Here is an 11,781-nt window from a genome sequence, read left to right on the forward strand (position 1 = left end):
ATTCCCAAACTGTGCTCTTTGACACTTTTGCATCGATAGGGTATAAATCCCTAGTATAGAAAACTGCAGGAAATATATTTATATATGAGGATGTGGAAATAGATCTATGTGCATATATGTATATGTTTACGGTAACAGAAGGACATTGGGCCTCCACTCAAGCACTCCCTCAATGCAAGAACACTTTGTTCTATTAAAGTGGCATTCCGTGATGCTCACCTTCCCGACGCAATCGCTGAAGACAAATTGGGTGTATAAGCAAATGTGGTGAAAAAAGCTGATGGGGCCCAGCTACCAAAAGAAAAGATATAGCATCTGGAGTCTTAAAGGCTTGAAGATAAACAAGTGCCATCTTGCTGAGAAGCAACAAAGCCCACATGGAAGAAGCACACCAGCCTGTGTGAACACGAGGTGTCAATGGGATCAGGTATCAGGCATCAAAGAACCAAAAATTATATCATTGTGAATGAGGGGGAGTGCAGATTGACCCAAAGCCCATCTGTAGGCAACTGAACATCCCCTTACATAAGAGTCTCGGGGAGAAGATGAGCCAGTCAGGGTGCAGTGTAGCAAGCATGAAACATACAACTTTACTCTAGTTCTTTAATGCTTCTTCCTCATCCTCCCCCCCACTCTCATGATCTCAGTTCTACCTTACAAATCCAGCTATTCCAGAGGAGGTAAACTGGTACAGATAGGAACTTGAAACACAGGGAATCCAGGACAGATGAACCCCTCAGGACCAGTGGTGAGAGTGGCGATACCGGGAGGGTGGAAGGAAGGTAGGGTAGAAAGGGGGAACCGATTTCAAGGATTTCCATATAACCCCCTCCCTGGGGGGTGGACAAGAGAAAAGTGGGTGAAAGGAGACATCAGACAGTGTAAGACATGACAAAATAATAATTTATAAATGATCAAGCGTTCGTGGTGGGAGCAGGGAGGGCGGGGGGAATGAGGAGCTGATACCAAGGGCTCAAGTAGAAAGAAAATGTTTTGAGAATGATGATGGCAACCTATGTACAAATATGCTTGATACAATGGATGGATGCATGCATTGTGATAAGAGTTGCACGAGGCCCCAATAAAATGAGAAAATAAAATAAAATAAAATTTTAAAACAAAGCTTTGAAAATAAAAAAGAGAAAACTACTATCTATTTAAGAAACTCATTACTGTTTCAATCTTGAAAATGGGGGAAATTGCCGTTTTCATCTTGAAAGCAGGAAAAGGTCACGCTAGGATGACTCCGCACGATGTTTGAGGCTGACTCACCAGCCGTGAGGACCCTGGACAGACACAGACTAGACTGTGGCACCAGGGAGGGAGCCAAAGCTGTATCCATAAGCATTCACTGAAAAGTGTCCGTGCAGATCCTTATCACGTGATTTTCATCGATTTATCTGAAATACAGCAGATAAGAAGTAGAACTTTAGAGGGTGCTATTTTATTAAAACTCCAAACTCATTGCCATAGAGTCCGTGCCGACTCACAGTAGCCTGCAGGGCAAGGCAGAACCGCCCCTGTGAGCTTCCAAAGGAGCCCTGGCAGTGCAGCGGTTACACATGGGGCTACAATCCGCATGGTCAGCAGTTTGAAACCACCAGCAGCTCCAGGCGTGAGAGACTGCCCTTTCTGCTCCCATCAACAGTTAAGAGTCTCAGAAACCCACCGGGGATCACTGTGAGTCAGCATTGACTCCACAGCCGTGAGTTGGTTGGATCACCTTGTTAAAGGGTTGCACTGAGGCGTGGCTGTCTGGCCCTGTCCTGCACAGAGGGACCGATGGACAGCCTTGGAGTCTAATTCCTGTTGCTCTACCAATGAACCGATGCCACCTTTTCTCTGGCTGATAGAAACAGGCCCAGAGTCAGCAACCTCCAGTCGTTACAGATTTTGACACACCAGCCACACCTCTAAGCCTGTGAGGTCCTAGACGTGCTTCGGCTGCCCTGAAAGGAGGCTGCCCTCCTTCTATGCTGAAACCAGACCCCTCCCCTCTGCTGCTGCTGCTGGAAAAAAGGAAATCATTTACTTGCACAAACGTTAAATTGCTTCTTGTTATTCTTGAAAAGAAAACATTGACAATCCAAAACCAGCCCCAGAACAAGGAACATTCACTCTTTTCTCCCCCACAAGGCGATCAATGGTCCTCACCTGAGTTTCCTCCGTGTGAACAAAACGGTGAAAGCCATTGACTATAAACTGGTATGTCTGACTTTGCTGTCTCTTGTAAACAATAAAGCTGGGCCCCCAAGTACACACACACACACACACACACACACACCAATAATTGGGAAACCGAACAAGATGACTCTGGAGACTTGGGGTTATCCTGGGCCTACACTCATCATGAGCATTTTGTTCAAAAATGGAAAGAAGCCACTACCGGAAAGCCCCAAACTCAATCCAGCTCCACTGCCAACGAGGGGACCCCCACTCCCAGCCTAGTGGGGCTGCGCCGTCGCATTTCCAGGCTTCCGTCTCCACAGAGGCTCCACGGTCCAGCCAAGCACTAACTGCACCACGAGGGCTTCTCACCCCGCCCCCCGCCCCCAAAGGGGTATTTTTCTGTCCAGATTCCCGGACATTCATCTTTCTTTCTCTTCAAAACTGTAGTGGAAAAAATTACATGATTTTTAAAAAATATTTTTTCACAAGATTTTAACCTCCCTCATATCATGCCATTTCATTCTAATTCACTCTCCTGATAGAACATCCTCTTGATCATAAAGGGGAGGGGTTTCCTGTTTGTTTGTTTGTTTGTTTGTTTGTTTTTGTAACTGGTATTTTATTGGTTGTTTTGAAGATCAGTACAGAGAAATTATAAACAATTTGTACATCACTTCTCAGCCTTTTGGCTAAGATCAAGTGTAGTAACAATTTGTACATAATTCTGTTGCTGTTGTTGTTTGGGGTCACATTGACTGGGTTTCTGATGTTGGGTGGGAAGGGGATGTGAGGGTGGCAGTTTGTCCACTCTTCTTCCATTGACTATGCATGTCCTCAGAAACCGACTTAGCTTGGTATCCACAGCCAAGGGAAGACAAGAGCTCTGCTCGGGATCTCCAGCCTGCTCTGGATCTCTGGGATGTTTCTGGATCTCTGGCTGCTGCAGATCTCTGGCGTGCTCAGGATCTCCAGCGTGCTTGGGATCTCCATGTTTGATTTTTAGGTGAGGCCGTGGGAAGATAAAAAGTCAAAAACAGCAATGACACCATGAAGCATCTCCTGTTCTGGATGGCCCTGGAAAGCAGTATGTTGAATGGAGTCCGTCAGTCCCCAAAGGCCTAATATTGTATGAGTCCAGGACTATAAGTGAAACCCAAGATGAAGGCAGGCCATGCTCCCCGGGAGTGTATTTTTCTACTGCAGTCTCCTAGGCAATAAGGGAGAGAGCCTGCCTTGTGTCCACAGAAGATGTGTCATCCCTCTGAATACACATCGTAGAAACCACTTGGACAGAGGGGACCTCGCCTCAGCAGGGATGAGTTCTTCAAGACACAGGGAGGGGGAGAAGACTATTCGGTTGCTGTCAGGCAAAACTGTGCAAGGCGACCCCAATCCCACAGACACCAGAGTGATAAGGAAACCTCCCTGGAAAGGCAAGTCGAGATGGGGGGAGGGGCATGATTGTCTCAGAGAAAGCACTCATATCACTCTTGGTAGGAAAATGAGGAGTAACCTCCCTATGAGAAAAACACGCTTAGCAATACTTACATGGAACCCAAGAAGAGAACATTCCTGGTACTAAGTTCCTAATTGGACACTTTTGACCTAGTTTCTATGTAGCACCTGGTGATCCAACCTGTGTCCTATAGACTCCTGGGACTTTAGACTCTGTTCTTTCAAGGCACACAACATCTTCCATTGGCCACACCAGAAAGACCCAAATGGGAACCCCACCAAGTGAACCGGGCTTTACCTCAAATCCATGTGTACCCATTAGACTTAACGCTGAAACTCCCTAACGTGAGAAGCAGCCTACGACTACTGGTAACAGAGGCCTAGAAATGGTGGACTTTGGACCAAATTTCTTGCCTTGAAGGTATCCAATGAATCGTAGCCCAGAACTAAAATACACTTACCATTTTAACGCCCTCCGTATTTCACTATATAGTGGTTACTTGTTGGCTGTGATCCACATGGTTGGCAGTTCAAAACCACCAGCATCTCAGTGGGAGAAAGGCTGGGCTTTCTATTCCCGTAAATACTTACAGTCTCAGAAACTCACAGGGAGTCACTAAGAGACGGACGGCATTGATTCGATGGCAGTAAGTTTTGTTTTGTTTTATTATGACATGTATTAATTTGTGGGTGTGGTCTGCTGCTGTGAATGAATGCTTTTGGAAGATTTGCCCTATCACCAACCTCTGTTGCTTGTGCAAACAGGGTCCAGTCACTTGAGAGTTTAATCTGTACAAATCAACGATTCATGTATTTTGGTTCATAGCTGGCCTATACCGGAATAATTTCCTTTTTCCGGCTGTTTTAAATTGTACACCATTGGTTAGACCAATGACACTATCAGTGCAGTGGTTACGTGTTGGGCTGCTGACTGAAAAGTCGGGAGTTTGAAATCACCAGGCAGCTACACAGGGAGGGAGGAGGCTTTCTGGTCCTGTAAAGGTTTCCAGGTTTGGTGACTCGAAGGGCTCAGAGACAGCCGTTCTACTCTACCCCACTGGGTTGTTATGGGTCGGCATTGACTTGATAGCAATAGAAGTGATGCCCCAGGAGGATGATCAATAATGTTCTATAACATAAAAGAATGTCTCTAAGGAGAACCAGAAATATATATAAACCATCGTTCTATGGATGGATTTGGGGCTTGCACTTAATTCTAGCCCTGGTCTATGAAAAATTACTTCATATGATATGGCCCTGTTTGATGCTCAACCTCATGACAGGTCACTGGAGATATGGGTTCTATAGCAGAGGGTAGTGAAAAAACTAGAAGGTGCCTGGGGATCCAAAAGAACAGTATCTGGGATTTTAAAGGACTGTTCTCAAACAAGCAGCCATCTAAGTGAGGCATCAACTTAGTCCGCATGGTAGAAGAACATCAGCCTGTATGATCTAAGGATTGTAAATAATATAATCCAAATCTAAAAGAGGGAATGGCATCAGAGATTAAATTGTGAACACCTTGTTTGCAGAAGGCTATGGATGACAGTGGAAGCCCAAAATCCATTTGCAGGGTCCACAGAGGGTGAATCCCCTCTGATCATAGTTGAGGGATGCAAACAGTCTTGTTATCAGACAGAGCATTGAAAAGTCAGTTATGGCAAACATAGGTCAAAGTATAATATCTCCTCATTTGATCTCCTTTTTCACCTATTTTGAAGCTGTTTCAGTTGTTGTTTTTTAAGCAAAGGGGAAATATACATGAATTAAGCCCATGCGACACTCTAGACTAATTCCCCTCTGACCATGGACCAGGCATGTGAGTAGCATGGGAACATACAGAAAGACCTGTTGCAGATGTAGTTAGGTTAAAATTTAGCACCATATCATTTCATCTTTTTTAAGTTCCATTTAAATTTGTTCTACTGTTTTCGATATTTTTGTTTTCTTTTCTATTGAGGTTGTTATCTGTTTTACTTTAGTATTCTTGTCGGGGTTTTGTTCATTTAGAAATGTTTTTCTGTATATGGAATCTAGAAAAGGTATTCTATAGAGACAGTATAATGGTTCCTTGGGGGTATAGTAAGGGAGGATGGGGGGAAATGGGAAGCTACTAACAATGAGTACAAGATTGAAAAAAATGTTCTGAAACTGATTGTGGTGATGACTGCACAACTCCTCTTGATGTGATTGAACTCTTGAATTGTTTGAGACATGAATTATATGCCAATAAAACTGCTGGGCGTAGGGCTGGATCATGAGTTGCCACCAGAAGGTGTTGGCTTTACATTCACTTCTCTTATCCTTTCAACCCCAAGGATTGTTCTGATCTATTTATCAAGCTTCTTCTCTAAGAAGCTCTTTGGGCAGCTTCATCAATCTCACTGTTGCTGAGTGGGCCACGCTCTTGACTGATTCTGTCACCTCCCACAGCCCCTTGCTTTGAGGGATCCATTGAGATCTATTGCTGCGGTCGGCGTGCGACATCATCATCAGAAATGGGCCTGGAGTTCTGGCCTACACGAAAGCGACCATGGCGGCGATGGCAGCAGAAGTCAGGAGGACAGCACTTGAAGCAGCTGACCCATAGATGTGGCTCCTTCTTCCCTCCGTCTTCCCTAGGACCGGTGGGTTACACAAGGTTCCCATGCCCTAACCCTGCGAACTGATTCATCATGCCTCTCTCTGGGCCTAGAGGGATTTGGAAAGATTTCCAATACGTGACTGAAATCCTGCTGTGAGCGGTGTGGGGTGAGCCATTGCAACTGTACCATGGTCTATCTGTTCTCACGGTCTGCTGAAGTGGTATGAGCATTCATTTGCCCATTCACCGGCGGTTCACTGAGTTACCACTGTACACGGCAACCCATTAAGGTGCTGGGCCTGCAGTGTGAATAAAACGGTCCAAATCCAGACCCTCAGGGAAGTACCTTCTAGAGCAGTGGTTCTCAACCTTCCCAGTGCCGGGACCCTTTCATACAGTGCCTCATGTGGTGGTGACCCCCAGCCATAAAGCTACTTCATCACTGTCATTTTGCTACTGTTATGAATCGGGCAAGCCCTGTGAAAGGGTCATTTGACATCTCCGCCCAAAGAGGTCGGGACCCTCAGGTTGAGAACCATTGTTCTAGTGAGAGAACCAGTCGGCTAAGAGGACAGAGCTGCTAGCACTGGTGAGTCACAGGTGACTATTTATATGTAAATTAACAAAGATTAAATTAAGTGAAAATTTTAATTTTTAGTCGTACTGACCGCCTTCCAAGTGTTGAGTAGACCATTGACGAGTCATAGGGTGCTAGTGAGTGACTGCTCCGTTAGACGTCATAGAATTGTAGAGCATTTCTATCATTACCGGACAGCGGGCTCACAGGCTAGCGCAGGACAGGACCAGGGCAGAGGGGAATGAGTAGAACCGTTTTAGATATGGAGGGAGGATGATTACACCATGTTAAAAAGAAAGTGGAGACCTGGAACCATAGCCTTAACAAGAGCTAAAGTTGCTGTGGAATCGATGAGCTGATTCTGACTCATGGAAACCCCATGAATGTAAATCAGTTTTCACACCCACACTTTGGTCACATGCTTAACAGTTTGCACCACTGAGGGACAGACCAGCCTAGCAAGGATCCATGTGAAGGCAATAGGGAAACCTTTCTTACTGAACTGAGTGTTGAAGGCCCCAAACTGGTGGCCCTAACATCTGGGCAAAGGGAACAAAGGAGTAAGTACACCGAAGGGGGTTCAAACGTTGAGCAACCAAGGCTTCCTCCTGCCAGCGCAGCAGCAGCAGCAGCAGCAGCAGTGTACCAGCAACCCCTGGGCTGCTCTCCGGCCACCTGGCCTGACCCATCCTCACTTGCATGCTGAACTGTGATGAAACAGAAGGGCTGCACTACATTCCTCACTTGGCCGGACATCATCTTTTCAGAAGCCCGCCATGACCCTGCAGGCTGGACTGGAGATCTTTCAAGGCCCGAAGCCTTGAACTAGCCCGCCTTACCATTTACACGTGCTTATTTGCTATGATGAGGATTGGCAGGTTTGTTGACGAAGACTTAGTCTTCTTCATCTTTGCAACCTACCCAGCGGGGCTCAGATCCACTTTGTGCAGACCACCAGGTTTGTGCTTCGATAACCATCTAGGGAACCACCTAGCAGGGAACCCAGTGGTGGAGTGGGCTGTGAACTGCAAAGTCAGCAGTTCAAAACCACCAGCCATTCCCTGAAAGAAAGACAAGGTTTTCTGACTCTGAAACCGACAGGGTCTGTTCTACTCTGCCCTGTAGGCTTACTATGAGTCCGAATCAACTCGATTGCAGTGAGTGAGTTGATATTAAAGGTGATATTAAAGATTTAAGATCTGAGTTTCTTGTTTTCCATAATAGAAAAACACACCCTCACACCCAATACCCTGATTTCCACAAAGTTTTATACCTGGAAAATTGCATTGCTAAGCAGCTCAGCCCAAAGCAAACAAAAACCAAATGATCTTTGATTTTCCAGTGTACCACATATAACCTGGAATTACCAAATACGGACAGCAGGTGGCACTCTTGATAAAGTGATGCTTTAGTCACTACCCCCACCCCACCGCTATGTAAACTGAACCAAAGGAGCGAGAGAAATTCTAGCACACTGATAGGTTTTCTGCGGGTGCTTTAGGAAAACGTGAGATTCCGATGACTCCCTCAAAAGAAAACACTGCCCATGTTCCAAAACCAAACCCCAGCCATCGAGTTGATTCCAACACCTAGTGACCCTATATAGGGCTGTGGACATTATATATCTTGAATGGAATCAATGGCCTCTTTCTCCTGTAGAGAGAGACTAGTGGATTTGAACCCCCGACCTTGCGGCTAGCAGTCCAACACCTAGTCCTCAGCGCCACCAAGCCTCTGGACTGCCTCTATGAAGACCCAGGAGGAAGGCGGGTGTGCGGAGCCCTGCTGGTGCAGGGGTCACACAGTGGGCTGAGGCGTGTTCCGTCACTGGTCACTCCTCCCTATTTATTCCTTGTTATCCTGCACGTCTAGCACTTCCTTTCCATCTTACCTATGCCTACCCTCAATCAGAGCCTTTACAACCCCAAACCAAACCAAGCTCACGGCCATCCAGTCCATGCCGACTCAGAGCGACCCTCTAGGGCAGGGCAGAACCGCCCCCTGGAGTGTCCTCAAAACCCATCGCCACCCAATCAGTTCCCACTCGGGGCAACAAATTAGAACTGGCCCCTAGGCTTCCCGAGGTGTCGTCTTCCCTGCCGCCTACCGCTGGCCTCGGATACCGCTGACCTCTTCCTCCCGGGAGGGGCTGGGAATCCCGGCTTCCCTGGGATCCATTGGCTGGGATGCAGGGTAGGAGAATGGAGCAGGGACGGCGGCAGCGAGTGTGGGCTTGAGGAAGCCCTTGCTGGGAGGTGAGCGGTCCGAATTAGCCCGGGTTGGACGAATCCTACGTGACTGTGAGCAAGTCAATCCACGCTATGGACTTCGTTTATGAACTCCGCGTGGTAGAAGAGGAAACAGAAGCGTAGTCGTTGGAGAACTAAAGGAAAGACGCCGTAGGGATAACAAACGTTAGCTAGTCTCATCCTTTGCCTGTACAGGAGAGCCACATTGGCGTCAGAAGGGTCCCTGGCAGTTCCACGGGGCTAGGTTTCTTGATGTATTTTTCTCCAAAGTAAGGCTAGTTGTCATTTCACACAGGATAAGATGAGATGGGCACGCCAAAAGCTTTCGAGAAAATAATAAAATATTTGGAAGCTGGCGAAATACTGTGGTTCACAAATCTCTTATTGAATACCCAACTATCAAGGTCCTGAGCCCTGGTGGCTAGTTATGCATAGGACTGCTAACCTTGAGGTCGGCAGTTGGGAACCACCAGCCTCTCTGCAGGGAGAAAGATGAGGCTTTCTACCCCTGTAAACAGTTACAGTATCTGTTACAGATTAATAAGTCATCTTTTTAAAAAACAAATTAAAATGGGTGTTGGTCATGAAGCAAAGCACTTTGCTATGTGGCTGCGGATCTAGCCCAATGGGTCCTAGCATTGACTAAGTATTGGCATCAGTAAAAGAGTCTGACAGAGTAAAAGAAGATGAGGCATGCAAGAGAAAGGCAGTAAAGCCCAGGATGTGGGACCCACAGGGCGGCCTTAAGCGGAGTGCAATGAATGAGATGAAGCACAATGTGTGTGAACTGCTGCATGTAAACGTGCTGATCTGCTCTGTAAGCCTTCCTCCAATCCTTAACAACAAGTACAAAACCAAAACAGAAAACTGTAAACAAAGATCATGGTGAGATATGATGGTACACATAACAATTAAAGATAAGACATTTTAGTGTTTAAGAAAATGGAAGTAAAATTGTTTGTAACACCACACAGAGAGCAAGGTAGGAGCCATTCAGGGGGCAGTGGTCGCCAGCTAACGTCCTTGTATCCAAGAGAACAGACAGGCTCAGCCCTCTGAGACCCGCGGGGCCCCTTCCTTTGTACTGAACGGAAGCCCAAATATGATACATATAAACATTTTAAAGTACAAAAATTAAGCGGACATGGTTAAATAGGTTTTATCCTCCAAGCTAGACAAATGTAAAGCAAAACAACCAGTCATGGGGTTCCAAGGTCAATGGCAGTCAGAATTGACTCAACAATGGCACACAGCACGTCCTGGGAGCAGGGCCCTGGGTGGTGCCAACAGTTTGCTCTGGACTCAAGGTTGGCTCTTGAACCCACCCAGTGGCACCAACGAAGAAAGATGAGTCTGAGGCCATAGAGAGCGTTTCTACTCTCACAGGGGTTTCCGTGAGTCTGAAGCGTGACAATGAGGTTATGTACTGAGGGCTTAGTCTAGCAGGAGGGATGGGAGTGAGCTCCACATGAGCGCATACTCTTCGCCCCAGTGGTCAGTCCATGGAAAAGGTAGGGAATCTTAATCTCCTTCAGGCCCAGCTGGAGGTGGTATCGGATCACTATCAAGGCACCAACGTAAGGCTCCCCGTGTCATGTACAGTGCTCCTCCCTTCCGAAGAGAATTACATCCATTGGTTTAGTCTTCCTTCCGTGCTTTGAGAGATGGGAAGTCCCGGCGTGCCCCAGCAAACTAGATCAGCCTTCTTCTGGAGGACCTGGCTGTAATGCTCCACTGCCAGCTCCTTGCAGGCCCTGGAGCTTGCCCGCTGGTCTCTGCGTACTGGTCCCATCAGCAACAGCTCCCACTCGGCACTCGCAGAGCTTGCTCACCGGCCAGTCCTAGCCAGGCCTTCCCTCGGGAGATGGATGGAAGTTGAAATTGGGAATGGAGAGCGAACCAACTTATAAGTCTGCATCACCTCAGAATTCCCTGCCAACATTGATTTTCATTTTGAAGGCAATATATCCGGATTTAGTTTTTTAATTGGGATTATAAAACTTTAAATAGCTGGCCCTGCCACCCTTCCAGCTCTACTTCCTTGAAAAAGCAGATTTTTCATAATTAAGAGTGTTTCTGTGCTCCTGGAAACATACTGGGCATATCCATAAAGCTTTTATTTTATTTCTAATTATCAAATTCCTCTTCTCCCTTGGGTAATGACTCCCTTCATAGCTCAGTCCAAGTCTATCCTGTCCAATCACTTTCAGATGCTAGAAGAATCTCATTTCCATTTTAAAATCTCCAGTCTGTTATCGGACTCCAGCTCTCCTCCTCACCCCATGCGAGGCTGCTGGTTCCCGCGCTTGTTCCCGCCTCCTCCCTTTGGGGTCCGGAAGTGTAAGGGATGGCTGACTGTGTCCAGATGGTCGCCCCTTTCTGCTGGTTCTGACGGCTTCTCTGGTTGACCGGTGGCCGGTCCAGCTGTGGGCAGATGTACAAATACATGCCCTCTCTCTCACGGGGTGCATTAGTTGGTGCTTCAGAGGATCCACGGAGGTTACCCCTCTACAAACTCCTGCCAAGGATGTTCTTGTTTTGGGGATGCTCGGCGAGGTGGCTCTCCTATGAGTTTACCAGGCTTTAAGAGTGGCCTCCCAGAAATCTCAGTCCACGGGGAACGTACACCCTTGTGTGCGACACATGGTAGAGGCAGTGTGCCCTGAGCACCTACCCTCTCCGTCCCAGCGCATCTCCACATCTCGGCAGCCCCCGGTAGTGCTTACCGCGGCTCTGAAGCTGCAGAA

The 11,781-nt window shown here is 47.1% G+C and overlaps 1 pseudogene; it reads left to right on the forward strand.

The window, feature by feature from the left end:
- The first annotated feature begins 2,838 nt into the window (after nt 1-2,838).
- Nucleotides 2,839-2,993, forward strand: LOC115868320 (annotated as a pseudogene).
- The last annotated feature ends 8,788 nt before the right edge of the window (nt 2,994-11,781 follow it).

This window comes from Echinops telfairi, unplaced genomic scaffold (assembly GCF_000313985.2).
Source record: "Echinops telfairi isolate 266 unplaced genomic scaffold, ASM31398v2 ScPeMD7_9;HRSCAF=40, whole genome shotgun sequence".
In the NCBI taxonomy this organism is placed as follows: domain Eukaryota; kingdom Metazoa; phylum Chordata; class Mammalia; order Afrosoricida; family Tenrecidae; genus Echinops; species Echinops telfairi.